This window comes from Miniopterus natalensis, chromosome 6 (genome assembly GCF_054644295.1).
Source record: "Miniopterus natalensis isolate mMinNat1 chromosome 6, mMinNat1.hap1, whole genome shotgun sequence".
NCBI lineage: Eukaryota > Metazoa > Chordata > Mammalia > Chiroptera > Miniopteridae > Miniopterus > Miniopterus natalensis.
The window spans coordinates 38453012-38467118 of NC_142086.1; the positions used below are offsets into that span (position 1 = coordinate 38453012).

At 37.8% G+C, this 14107-nt stretch overlaps 1 long non-coding RNA gene across 1 annotated transcript in view; it reads right to left on the minus strand.

Moving 5' to 3' along the window:
• Window positions 1–14107, minus strand: part of LOC148092889 (uncharacterized) — a 480973-nt gene that overhangs the window by 168633 nt on the left and 298233 nt on the right. Inside the window, exon 5 of the long non-coding RNA XR_015714668.1 lies at window positions 10043–10092. This is a non-coding gene — a long non-coding RNA (uncharacterized LOC148092889). The remainder of the gene's footprint in view (window positions 1–10042; window positions 10093–14107) is intronic.

The following is a 14107-nucleotide window of genomic DNA, read 5'->3' on the forward strand; positions in this document are numbered from 1 at the left end:
GGGAAAGCTGCTTAAAATAAGTGAATCAGCTGCTAAGTGATTTCTCTCTGTCTTTTCCCCTACTCTTTTTTGAAGGGCTGAAAAAATGCTTAAAATGGTATATGCAATTGATATGTGCCATTGAAGAAGATTAATATGATTACAGAGGACTCAGACTTTCTGTTTAAAAATAAGACAGCTAGGGCAATAGAATCTATGAACTGTGAGTATTCATTCCTTGTGATATGTGGGAAATATTCCCAAATGTTTAATCCACTGAGCAAGTAAGGGGTGCAGAGCAGTTATTCACAGATTTCTCTGTCCTTCTGGAAACCTAACAAACCTGGGAAACCTAGAGAGCATGTCTGGGGATGGTGTGACAGACACTGTGCAGGAAGTGAGCAAATAAAAAATATCCATCTCTGCAATCCAACACTTGTGAAATACTAAGCAAACAACCCAAATATTCTGATTGGTTTCTAAGGCTCTTCTCCAATTTTTTTTTTAAAATTATTTTATTTTTTAATAAAGTATAGTTGACACACAATGTTATATTAGTTTCAAGTGCACAACATAGTGACTTGACATTTATATGCCTCATTATGTGATCACCATGGTAAGTCTAGTAACCATCTGTCATCAAAGTTACTGTCATATTACTGACTATATTCCTTGTACTGTACATTAAATGGCCATGACTTATTTTATAACTGGAAATTTGTTCCTCTTATTCCCCATCACCTTTTTTACCCTTCCCCTCACCCACCTCTTTTATGGCAACCATCAGTTTGTTCTCTGTATATACAAGTCTGCTTTTGTTTTGTTTTGTTTGTTTGTTTAGATTCCACATATAAGTGAAATCATATGGTATTTGTCTTTCTCTGTCTGACTTATTTCATTTAGCATAATGCCCAGTAGATCCATTCATGTTGTTGCAAATCTCAAGATTTCTTTCTTTTTTATGACTGAGTATTATTCCTTTATATATATCATCTTCTTTATCCATTCATTTGTCAATGGACACCTAGGTTGCTTCCATACCTTGGCTACTATAATAATGATATAATGAACATATGGATTCATATATCTTTTGAATTATTGTTTTCATTTTCTTGGGAAAAATATACAGAAGTTGAATTGCTGGGTGGTATGGTAGATCTTTTTAAAAAATTTTTGAGGAACCTCCGTGATGTTTTCCATAGCGGCTGTACCAACTTACACTGCTACCAACGATTTACCAGGGTTTGCTTTTTGCCGCATCCTCGCCAACTCTTGTTAGGTTGACCCTTTTATAATAACTGTTTGACAAGTGTGAGGTGATAGCTAATTGTGGTTTTGTTTTGCATTTCCCTGATGATTAGGGATGTGAGCACTTTTTCATGTCTACTGTCCATCTGTATGTCTATTTTTTAATAGGCAGAGGCCCTGAATAGACATTTTAGGTTGGTTGTTGTTGTTTTTTGATGTTGAGAAATATCAGTTCTTTATATAGTTCGGATGTTAACCCCTTGTTGGATATATCATTTGCAAATATCTGCTCTCATTGAGTAGGTTGTCTTTTTATTTGTTGATGGTTTCCTTCACTGTGAAATACCTTTTTAGCTTGATATTTTTTATCTTTAACTTTTTCAACTTCAAATATAATGTCTTGGTTTGGACCTCTTTGGGTTCATCTCTGTGCTTCTTAAATCTAAATATATGGTTCCTTTCTCAGGTTAGGGAAGTTTTCAGCCATTATTTTTCAAATACATTTTCTGTCCCTTCCTCTCTCTTTTCCTTCTGGGACCCCTATAATTCAAATGTTAATATTCTTGATGTTGTCCCAAAGGGCCCTTAAACTATGTTTGTTTTTTCAATTTTTTTTTTCTTTTTGCTGTTCTGATTAGGTGATTATGACGATTCTGTTTTTCAGGTATCTAGTCCATCCTTCTGTATTCATTAATTAATGTTGATTCCCTCTAGAGTATTTTTTTCATTTCAGTTATTGTATTCTTCAGTTCTGACTGGTTCATTTTTATATTTTCTAATACTTTATCACTGTGGTCCTCTATTCTTTTCCCAAGTTCATGAGTATCCTATTGACCATTACTTCAAATTTTTTATTTTTACTTATCTCCATTCCATTGAAGGATTTTCATGGGGGGACAGGGTTATTTTTTCATTTGGAACATATTTCTTTACCTCTTCCTTTTTTGGGGGGGCCTTTTTGTGTTTGTTTCTATGAATGAGATAAAACAACTATCTTTCCCGATCTTGAAAGAGTGGCTTTGTGTAGGAGCAACCTCTGTGTAGAATGTATGTACAGTGACATATATGTAGAATATATGTATTGGGCCAACTGGCTGAATCTGAGGTGCGTACTAGGTGTGGTGTCCCTGGGTTCATGTCTCTGGGGATACCTTGGCAGGCTGGCTGGGGGAATCTGAGGCAGACACAAATTGAGGTGTCCCAGGGCATGCAGCTCTTAGTGCACCCTGGAAGGCTAGCTGGCTGGAGGCAGGGTGGGTGCTGGCCAAGATGGCCCAGGGCACAATGTGGCAGCCTTATAGGACAGATAGAATGCTTGGACCAAGTTCCTACCTCCACTATATAGGTGGAAAGTGAATGTAAACAATGGTGTTCCCTGGCACCTCTGATCCTAGAGCATTTCCATAGATCCAGAGAATTCCTGCAGTTCCTCACCTGTTTGGCAGATGCTTTGGGATCAGTAAATGGATCTTTCTCACATAAAGTCTAAGTGTCCTTTATATTTTATTTACTTTTATCGTTTAAATTATAGTTGACATACAATATTATGTTTAAGGTATACAACATAGTAATTAGACGTATATATAACTTACAAAATGATGACCATGATAAATCTAGTCATCCTCTGCTAGGTGCCCTTTAAATGGCTGTTTTTTCACTGTGCCCCAGGGCAGGCAAATCTGCAGGGGAGCCTCCATGACATCACTCCACACTGAAGGTGGCCCTGCTGGGTTTCTCCTACCCTTCTTCACGTGGTGCCTCTCGTTTATTATACAGAAGCTGTTCTATCAGCCCTCAGTTGTTCTTTAGGAGGAACTGCTCCATCTATCAGTGTGTATTAGGTGTATCTGTGGAAGGAGGTGAGCTCAGGGTTTTCCTGCACCCTCATCTTAGACCCATTTCTTTCCAATTTTATTTTTTAAATATGTCTTTATTGATTTCAGAGAGGAAGGGAGAGGGAGAGACAGAGAAAGAAACATCAATGATGAGAGAGAGTCATTGATCAGCTGCCTCCTGCTCGTCCCCCGTTGGGGATCCAGCCCTCGACCCGGGCATGTGCCCTGACCAGGAATTGAACCTCAATCTCCTGGATCCTATGTCGATGCTCAACCACTCAGCCATGCCAGCCGGGCTCTGATTTTATTTTTAATGATTCTTCCCTCTTGTACAAGAGCCTGAAGCCTACCCAGTCTGAGAGACCCCCAAAATGTTATCTCATTGATACCCTTTCCTCTTCTGTGTTTTACGACATCTAACTTTCTCTGTGTCACACCCTGGTTACTCATGCGGTCTGTGACACCATTTGATTCCTTGAAAGACCACAAGACTTTTCTTTTGTAACCTGAAGGTCTTCATCACTTTTATTCCTGTTTTGATTTACATATTTCAAAAGAGGGTGAAGTGCTCCACAAAGGCTAAGCATTTGGCAAATCTTCTTTCCTTCTCTCCCTAACAGCAGGCTGCACTGACCTCACCCTTTTGGGATAGTTGGCAGAATGGGCCTCCCAGCCTAAAGTGACATGATAGTGATCATTTAATAATAACGACAACAACAATAACAAAAACCCTCACTGTAAAACACGTGAGGAAAATATGTAGAGCAACACTACTAACACTCCAAAAGGGTAGCAGACTGGAGCAAAGCACAACATGAGTCTATTTGTCCACAAAATTTATAAATTTTCCCCAGAGTAAATCGATAGGTGATATTTTCTACAACAGACTAATAAATGTAAATTAACTAATAGATATGTAGCAAATGAGTGGATTTAAAGATGATTTCCATCTGAAATGATTTTTTCTTTCCTAGAGACCAAGTTTTTGTTAAACTTAATCCTTACTCTTTTCCCGTTCCAGCAGCAGAAACATCTGGTCGGTTTTAGATTCCCCTTGGATTTCTAACTTCAAAGGGAATTATAAAGAATAACAAATTCATGTACCGGCACTAAAAAAGAAATTAGAGCAGCAGGAGAGAATGGCAAAATTGTCCTTATTTGACTGCTAGTGACAGGCGCCACAGGCAGAACCATGAGAAAAGACAAAGGCAAGATCGCTGGTTGACAACCAGAATTCCTGGAAGGGATGGAACTTTGGCTACATGCAAATATGCATAGGGCCCTAAGCAATCTATAAGGAGATCTGTCCTTGCTTAAATACAAAAATAAATAAATAAGTAAAATGAGTTAGAAGGTAATAAAAGGAAATGGGTTCCTATTTATTTGTCACATAGTAAGCGTCTTGGACAAAAGTTTGTTGAAAGAATGACCTGGAGAAAATCTTAAAGATTCACTTAGCCTCTGGGTTTTTATTTGATCTGCAGAAAACTGTGTGAGTTCTGATTATACCCAGGGCTGGATAAGCCATCCCAGAATTAACTCAGGCTTCTAAGAATCCACTAAACCCATCATGTCCTCATAAAAGATTATACCTCCAAGGGTCTCAAAAGTAGTCTCTGTTTTTTTCCTTGTTTTGGATCCTCATTATCAAAGGATGGCCGGAAATCAAAGTCCTCCAGGAGTGGAGGAATAGGGTTTGAATGAAATATTGATATTTGCAGTTGTGCCAAGTTGTGCTTGACATCGCTTTATAGAACTAGATTTATCTTTCTCCTCTATCATTTTTCTAGCAAAACAAAAACACACTTCGTGGAGTGCAGGTCTTGATGTAATCAAACATTAGAAAATGAGAACAGTTAGAGAAAGTACAATTTTGCCATTGCAATTACCTCTCACAAACAGCCCTTCCTCTTTCCTGTTTTATGTGTAATGTGTACAGCAACAACAATAAAAATAAACAAAGACATGATTAACGAATCAACTTGTTTGTGCACAAAGAGCAAGAAAGAGTTAAGGGCTAAACTGTCTTTAAATAATGAATTATAAAAGTCTTTAATCTTAGTATTCAGAGGTTACAGATCCCCATGCCACAAATACACAGTTGATTCACAGAGTGGCCATCAAAAACCCAGAAAGCAAATTACGTTTGACCAAAAGTATACATCAACAGCACATTAACAATATTTCATAGAGTGGGATAGAACAATTCTCTATGGAACCTAGCATGGTTTGCTAATGGAGCAGTCCCCCAAAGAGAAGACCATATCCAAAGGCTCTCTGTATCAGAGATACTTTGCATCAGTATTTCCAAAGTAAAAAAGTACTGAGCTGGCTACAAAATCATCTCCTGGAATATCTTTACTTTGAGAGGGGTTTCCATCCTTCCCTCATGAGTTCAGGTGAAAAGGAATCACCAAAGTTATCTCAGTAAGAAAATCCAAAATTCCCATCTTTATGATAGTTGTGGGTGATGGTGTGTTACATATCAATAAAGTTTATGCAGAAAATATGCCAACTTTATGAAACATGGATCTGATGATATGAACAAACCATTTTTTCTTTTGTAACTATCTATGGGGTATGTCTTTAGGTCTAAATGAAAATCTTGGCTTGATGGTGGTATCTGTGAAGGATTCCCTGCCCTACACAAGGAGAATCATTCAACCATGACTCTGAACTTGACTAGGGAGAAGGGGATAGAAGATATAGAATACAGTACTACTTTATTCCAAGAAATGTTGTATTATACTGGAGAATACATAAGGTCACAAATGTAACAGAAATTAAACAAACACCAGACCCGAAGACTATAAATATAAGGAAATGCCACATAGGTACACCAAAAAGCAAATACTATCATTAATTATTGATGATAGTATTTGTAGTAGTACTACTACTACTATTATTACTAGTAGTAGTAGTAAGAATAGTATACTATTATCATGATGAGGCATTGATGATTCACCTGGGTATAATGTAGAAAACATTAGCTAGAAAGAACCATGGGTAAACTTACTATTCTCTTTAAAAGGCAGTTTATATTCTAGGTTTATACAACATGAACTACATAATTCAAAACCACATGTAAGAAAAAAGTGCAGAAAGAAGTGAAGATTTATGCCTTTATTTCAGTTTTGTGTTGTCAATATCAATCTTAAGATGATGATGGAAAGGTTGCCTGTTTTAAAATGTGGAGATATGGGTTTTGGTAAAATATCCTTATAGCTTTAAAATACTATAGTGGCTAGCTCCTACCTATCTCCTCTTGGAATGCCTGCATCAACGTCAAGCCATTAGATTCATTCCTGACCTTTTAAGGATATTTTAATGGTGATAATGACAGGCCAGGGTAAGGGACAAACAGAATTGATCAGAAGACTGAGGGGACAAAAAAATAAGACAGAAAGAAAAAAAGAGTTTGCATTGTTTACACCATCCACTCTGGCAAATTTTACAGATGCTTTCTGTTTGCTCGGGATAGTTTATTGCTTATGTTATTTCTTTCCTTTCTTTTTTTTCCCATGTGCTTGCCTCTACCAAATTTGGCTGAAAATATTTTGTATGTGTCTGCACTGTAAACCCTCATATTTTTCTAGAGATTTAGTGTGGTGGAGAAGCTTCTTTTTTTTCCTTCCCCAAGGGTTAGACACATCAATATTCTAGCTACTCACTTTCGAGGCCAATGGAAAATGTGTTCCTAAGATTAAATAGACTTCAGTAACACATAAATTCAGTTTATACTGATGCAGTAAGTTACATGGTTACTCACATCCTGAATTTCTGATGAGTGGAATACACCTGTTGGATGACACATGTTACTGAATAGTCACTGACCTGCAATTTGAGGCAGAGAGACAGGAGGAAACCCTAACTTTAGGCTCTCTGTTGAGAGCCTAACTTGCACAGAGCATTCCTCATCTGTGGATTTGTGAGTGCAAAGGATCCAGTCTAGCCATAGAAAGCTGGCTCATAGAGGGTTCTTGAAATCTTAGAAAAAACTAGAGCAGTATATACAGGTATAGAGGGAAGGCCTGTTGCCCTGCAATACACCATCTCCCTCTACTCCCACTTCCCAAACATAGCACTTAAAAAAATTATCCAGACTATTAACGTATAATTCCTCCCTTATCAGACTTCATAAGTTCTCACTTAGGAAAAAATCTTCCATTTCTGCCAATAAACCTTTAAAAATTATAAACTTTTAAATCCAGTGTTACATTTGGTTTAAGGAGGTTTAACATATTTACCCAGTATGGGTTCGCCGAAGTCACACTGCACTTCTAAGTAGTCAGAGGATTATGTTTTCCTTTCACTTCAGATACAGAATTGCATGTAACACAGCATACACCTAATCATGAGTATAAACAATGTGGCATCGATTTGGTGTGCAAATTACCATCCTAAATTTGAGTCAAGTAAAGAAAGTGTCCCTTCTCCCCCAACATAATAGTTCCTCCAAGAAACCTAGCCAAATCTGTGAAATGTCTCTCTAGTAAACCAAATTGCCCTTTGGCTTACAGATATGCTGAAGAATATTATGAAACACACTAATGAGATTTTATGATCAATTGTTACATTTCAGAAAATATGATGAAAGTATACTCAGAAGAAAAATACTCCTATATACAATGATTACAACTATTTATCTGAATGTTTTTAACATTAACATATTAAAAAGTCCTGATGGGCCTGAAATATTGATGGACTAAATGTTATGATGTCTGGGGTTTGCTTCCAAATAACGGTGGTAGCACAGGAAAATGATAGATCATGAGTTAATTATTGTGCAGGCTGGGTGATCAGTACATTAGAGTTCAATACAGACAGATTAATGTATTAAAAATTTTTCATAACAAACATTTTAAAAATATATACTGATTTGAACTTTCATTTGTTTACTCAATATTTATTGGTTGATTCATTTACTCTTTATATGCAAGATATTGTGGAAATGTAATAAGTGGAAAAAAAAAGACAAAAAACAAAACAATGCTCTTATTGGACATCTGGGTTAAGTAAGGTATTCCTCTTCATGAACAGTATATGTTGATTTAAAATGATATTTATAAAAACTGTAATTACATGTAGAATTCTTAGGTTAAATTTTGAAAGCAGGACACAAAATTATATAGAAAGTATGATTACAGTGTGTTTTAAAAAAATATGTCCTCAGGGGAAAATGAGAGGAAGGAAATAAATATATCAAATGGTTATTAATGATTGGATTTAAATTATAGAAATAATTACTTTAATTTTTCTTCATTTTACTCTTATGTGTTTTTCCAAATTATTTTTAATGAGCATGTATCATTTTAAAATGAAAATAAATATTTATTCATTAGTGGGTAAGATGCGCTCTCCTTTCCCAAGGAGCTTTTCATCTACGAAAACAGAGAAACTGCAAACACACAGCACTGCCCTGATAGTTTAAATCTTCGTACCTAGAAGGGAAGTACACCCACAGGAAAAGAAACGTCAGTACAGATTTTATCTGATCACAGAAACATAAAGGGCTTTCTGTGTGTTGGACAGAATCAGGGGAGGGCCTGGCTTCCCTGCAAGCCAGAAAGAGTGTGAAATTCAGGCCACTTTGTGATGAGATCATTTTGCAAAGAATGCAATGGCGGCCACAAATTAAAGTTACCAAATAAGCCTGTTCCCTGAACTGCTGACGCTCCCACTGATAGGAGTTTCTTTTTGGGCAGTGTAACAAATAAAGCCTGGGAGTGCGGAGGGAGGGCGAGTTACAACTCTAAAGGCTTGTGGCCTTCGCTGGTGAGATGGATGTGCTCAGAGACAGGGAGATGTGCAACAGAATTAGAGACAAAAATACAGTGACCACTATGGGCTATGTGCAATGGCTATGGAAAGTCCCTGTTAGAAAGCAAACTTTATTACCCCAAGAGTTTATTTTCTTCATTTTATGCACATTCATATAAAGTGAAGTCAAGAGTATAGCTTTTAAAGGTTTGCATGAGTATGATGTTCATGACTGAACAGGCCAGGCTGGAGCCAGGCAGAATCCTGAGAGGCCAGGCAGGGCAGGGCGCGCCGGCCCGCTCCTCTCTCCAGCCCGCTCACCAGTGCATCTCCGTGCAGGCCGGCCTCTAGCCAGCGCAGCTCTTTCGGCCTCTGTCTGACTACAGGACGATCTACCAGCCAACACACCCACAGTCCCGACGACCCGTACCCTCCCTTCCAGCCACTGACATCTCAAGAATTCTAGAAGGCCATGATGCCAACCTTTTTAAAACTTCACAAATTCTCACTAAGGATACAGAGACCTCAAAGTTTCAAACTTAGTCTCACTTGTGGCCCTGGTCTTGGTCCTTTTACTTACAAGGCTGGTAAAGGCAGGGCCAGGGGGTTTCATGATCCTAAAGAACATGTTCCCTGCTGCTTGTCCGTACGCATAAGAGCAGGCTTAGCTGAGTTTAAAAGTGATATAAGTGAAGCAAGCACGTTCCACATTCGCAGCACATCACAGAATAATAGGCATTTCAAAGCATCACAAAATACTGTTAGTGGGTTTTTTTTTTGTTTGCTTAATGCCAAAGCATCTAGTAATGTTCCACATGGGAAACATCAGCGCCAGCTTCACCATATGACCTCTCTTGTCCACACAGGTGAAGCCTTTGGAAAACATACTGTGATCTTTGGAGAGTCTTCCAAACAAATCCTTTGACTACTTCCACCTCAGTGTGGCAAAGTCATTGTAAAACATTTGTCGAAATCTGTGATGACAAGTTCTTGGGATCATAGTTTCTCACGATTCTAAATGCTGGTATTTCAAATGAAGAAATAGGGTATGAAATATATACCCTTTACCAAGGTCAAAATACATTCTGCTCAAATTCTGTACTTGAGGAAGTGGACTTGCCACGCCTTTAGGTCTGATTCTTTCCGAGACTGGGAGAAATATACTAGACTTCTTTTCACAATATTTTGAACTGCCGTTTAGAAATAATGGAATAACTTACCAGGCAGCAATGTCTTGCGAGGAATATTCAGTTAGTGATGGTGAAACATCCTGAAATGAAAAGAGAACCATAAATGACAGGTATTTAATAAAAATATGACAACATGGCGATCACTGAAAAGAACCCATTTACTTCTCACTTGGGGACACCGACTTGCTGATACTATAACAAGTAAAGGATGCTTCCTTTTGAGAATAAAAATATAACTGTGCACGAGAAAGTGGCTGTTGAACTGCCTGCATGTTTAACTTTAAGGGCTCTAACTGGTCGTGACTGACTTGCTGCCTGCTTCTGCAATTCACTGTGACTTGTGTTGAGAAAGTTATGTTTTATGGTTAATTATCCATGGTCTGTTTAAAAAAATAAATCAAACCATTGTGAACCACCAGGATTTGCAGCTCCATTTGAACTTCACTGTACTTTTGGTTAAACGTTTTGTAAATAAAAACAGACTGGTTTTTCCTTGTTTTTGGTTGTTTGTTATTTGTGTTCTGGATGTAAATATTGTGGCATTGGTTGGACAACAAGCTATGGATTATTTACCCCTCGTTTCATGAGTTGTGAGTTACTGGTCTTATCCCCCTTCATGAGTTTAAGTAAATGTACAGTATTATATTCCTAGTCCTGTGACACAAATGGAATGAGTGAACTGAAACCTTTTGAAACCAAAACCTTTTATGCTAAGTCACAGAGCAACAAAACAAGCCCCAAATTAACATTTAAAAAGCTTCTACTGTAGAGCAACAAAATCCCCAAATATTATATAATCTGCATTTTAAAAATTGCTTGCCTACCAAGCAGCAGTCTGTCAATAATTCCACATGCTTGTCTTTTCACTGCTTTATAATTTAGAAGCCATAGGTGGTTTTTACCGGAGATCACCTCCCACCCCCAATATCACCACCAGAATGAAACCTTGACAATAACCAGCATAAGTAATTTAAGTCAAAATTGATTTAGAAAAATCAGGAATTATTGTAGCTAAAAGTAATAAAACACAGCATAAAAGAAGAACTCCATATGAAATTTGTCTATAGTCATAATCCTAGGACCTATATAAATAAAATAAGTCTAAAATATAAGTGACCAGAGGAAAATGAGAAAAGCCAAGATTCAAAGGACCCTGTGGCAGCATACAAAGGGAATATATTTGAAACCCAGAATCATAAGTACCTAATACATTTGCACATGAAACTTAATGAGGATCACCAAAGTAGCTTGCCAAAAATTATGTTTTTTAAATGATCCCATGGTCTATGCAGCACTGAGGACCTCTAGGAAAAATATAAAATTGCCTTCTGCAATTTGCTACTTTTATAAAGACAGAGACAGGATAATAAGAGTTTCTTATAAAACGTTCTGCCCATTTCTGAAGTTTGAAGAGCTCTATATTCTCTTTCATCTTGCCCTTGCATTACTCACATGGCTTACTGCTTACCTGCATAAGCACTAGGAGGGAATGGACACAGCAGTTTCCCTCACCAGCTCACCAAAATATGGTAAAATATCTGTGAAGCAGCTACTATGTGCCAGGCACAACTGGAGCGATTCTGTTGGAGAGGGTAAGTCAGTGACTGAGGTTCTTGTTGCAACATTTAAAAGTATCTATTACTACTGCCAACAGCAACTCCAAGCAAGGTTGAAATAGTTGTGAAGGACTTTTGAAAAATTGGAAAATATTTAAAACTCTCCCTAGCTTCTTGCGTGCCCAGGAAATAGAAAGTTTAGGCCTGCCAGTCCTTCCTAAGCCTGGATCCCAAATTGCAAAAGAAAAACCACAAGTAGCCTATATGCTCCCTGAGCCACGGTTACAACTGAAAATGAGGGCTGAAATAAATTAGTTGGCATCCATTGGATTGTGAAAGGTCAACTCTGTCCTAAGTGTGGCTCAGAGAGTATAAAAATCCACCAAGATGAAAACGGAAGCTATTCTGACAAACTGAGGCAGAAAAAAAAAATTCAGAAATGTTTATCAAAGACACTTTCCTCTATTTCTTTCACAACCAGATGCCTCCACCTATTTGAAAATCAGGGTACTCTAAATGACTTGCTATGTACAGAACTACACACCAAAAGTAAGTGCTTGGTTACAGATGATTAATCATGTTAAAATTATATTATAAAGAATATAATTTATTACATGGTTTAGAATTCATTTTGATAATCAGAAACACACATACAAAACTGCATACTGGAATACAAACTAAGCTATAACCCATGTAGAGGGATACTTAAAAAATATATGCCAGTGAATATGATTTTCTGGTTCAAGAGTAGAACACTATGACCAATTTTCATTATTTTCCCACAAACAAATTTCTCTGAGATACAGATTATTTTAAGGAAGAAAAGCAGAAAGAAAATGTATTTATAAAGTACTTAAAGGATATACTTGGTAGTAATTATTTATTGAAGACAACAGATGATGTCTCCATGTCATCAGAAATACAGAGACACCATAATCCCAATGATCTTGATTATGCCGCTGTTAACAACAGAGAGCCACACGTTCAGACAGCAGAGCCTGAAACCCCTGACAAAACTCTCCTGGCTTCGATTTTTATCTTTATGCACCATATTTTTCCATACAAAAGGCATCTTACATTCTAACACATAAGAGAAAGTTAAACAAACTAGGAAAGAACCTGATTGCTTTTTTTAAAAAAAAGGAAAGGAAAAGTCACCTCTCACTTTGAGTAAAATCAAGCAAGCCAATTTCATAGGCCCTTACCAGCCAGAAACCAAGCATGACCTCCAGGAATGCTGCCGGCCCAAGCGCATGGAGGGGAGGCGGCCCGCCGCTCCTGCTCAGAGCCGCCCTCTCCTGCGGACTCCTAACGGCACTGAGAGCGCTCCCAGCCACCAGCACCGCTCACACCCTTCTAACTTTCTTCCAGCAGATACCTAGTCATGCCTAGCGCTGTGCCCTCTATCATTCTGTATCCATTTGGTAACCATTTATAGGCAGATGCTAAAACGGAAGAACAAAACAAATCCAAAAATCCCTCCAACCTCCCCGATCAGAAAAATGCTTGGTTCCCAGAGGACGTCAGTCAGTTATGTGAAACAAAATATTGTAACTGGGAAGGAAGACTGATCAATCTCACACAAATCTCTCTGTGCTTCTAGTTAAGCTGGGAAGGGAATCACTCCAATGAAAAAGTTGGGGGTGTAGGAAAGGAGTGAAGGGCTACAAAGGGAGAGAGAGAGAAAAAAACATTTATTATACGTTTGGGACTTAAAGGCAGTACAATGAACCAAATGGTGTTCTGGGGAATAGTGTGACAAAAAGTTCTAAATGAGAAATCCAGAAGCTACAGCTTCTTCAGTGCAACTACTGTTCAGGGGATGAAGCCTATAGGAAGTTTGAATTAAGTGTCTCTGCTGTAGCATCTAGATGTTTTCTCTTTCATTACGACTTTGGGTTTGAATATACTTTGTCGTGAGGAAAAAACAAAACAAAATATTAGGCTCTGTACAGCCCCCAAAGTAAAAAGCAAAAGACAGGGTTTATATAACCGGCTTTTTACATAAATATTGCATCAGGATACATTTCAAATGAAAACACACGCACACAGCTGTCTTCCTATGCTCTTTCTATTTCAAAATTCATTTCATACTTTAAATGTTGTTGATTTTTCATAAAATCAGTAAAAACCAAGTCAGCATTAAACACCTCATAATAATTTTAGTCTTATTATGACCTGGAAAAGGCGCCATGCCACTGAGGGTCACACAACCCTGTTCTGAGCCAGTTAGGCACTGGCAATTATGGGATGTTTTGCTGCAGCCTAGGGCAACTAGAAATGGCCATGGATATTAACGAACTCCCTTTCCACCAGTCTGAGAAAAGGGGGAAAAAAACCTGTAAGTTTCCCCATCTGTTATTTCCTTTTTGGCTGTGGAAAAGTAAAATTATGCAAGAGCATTTGAATGTAAAGGCTGTGTGTGCTTTTTCCCTTTTTGTCTCTGTGTACCGGTTATGTGGTGTTGCGTAACTGAGTACAGAGTAGGCGGTTAGAGTTTACTATTGATTTACACTATGCCATCTAATGAATTCAGAAC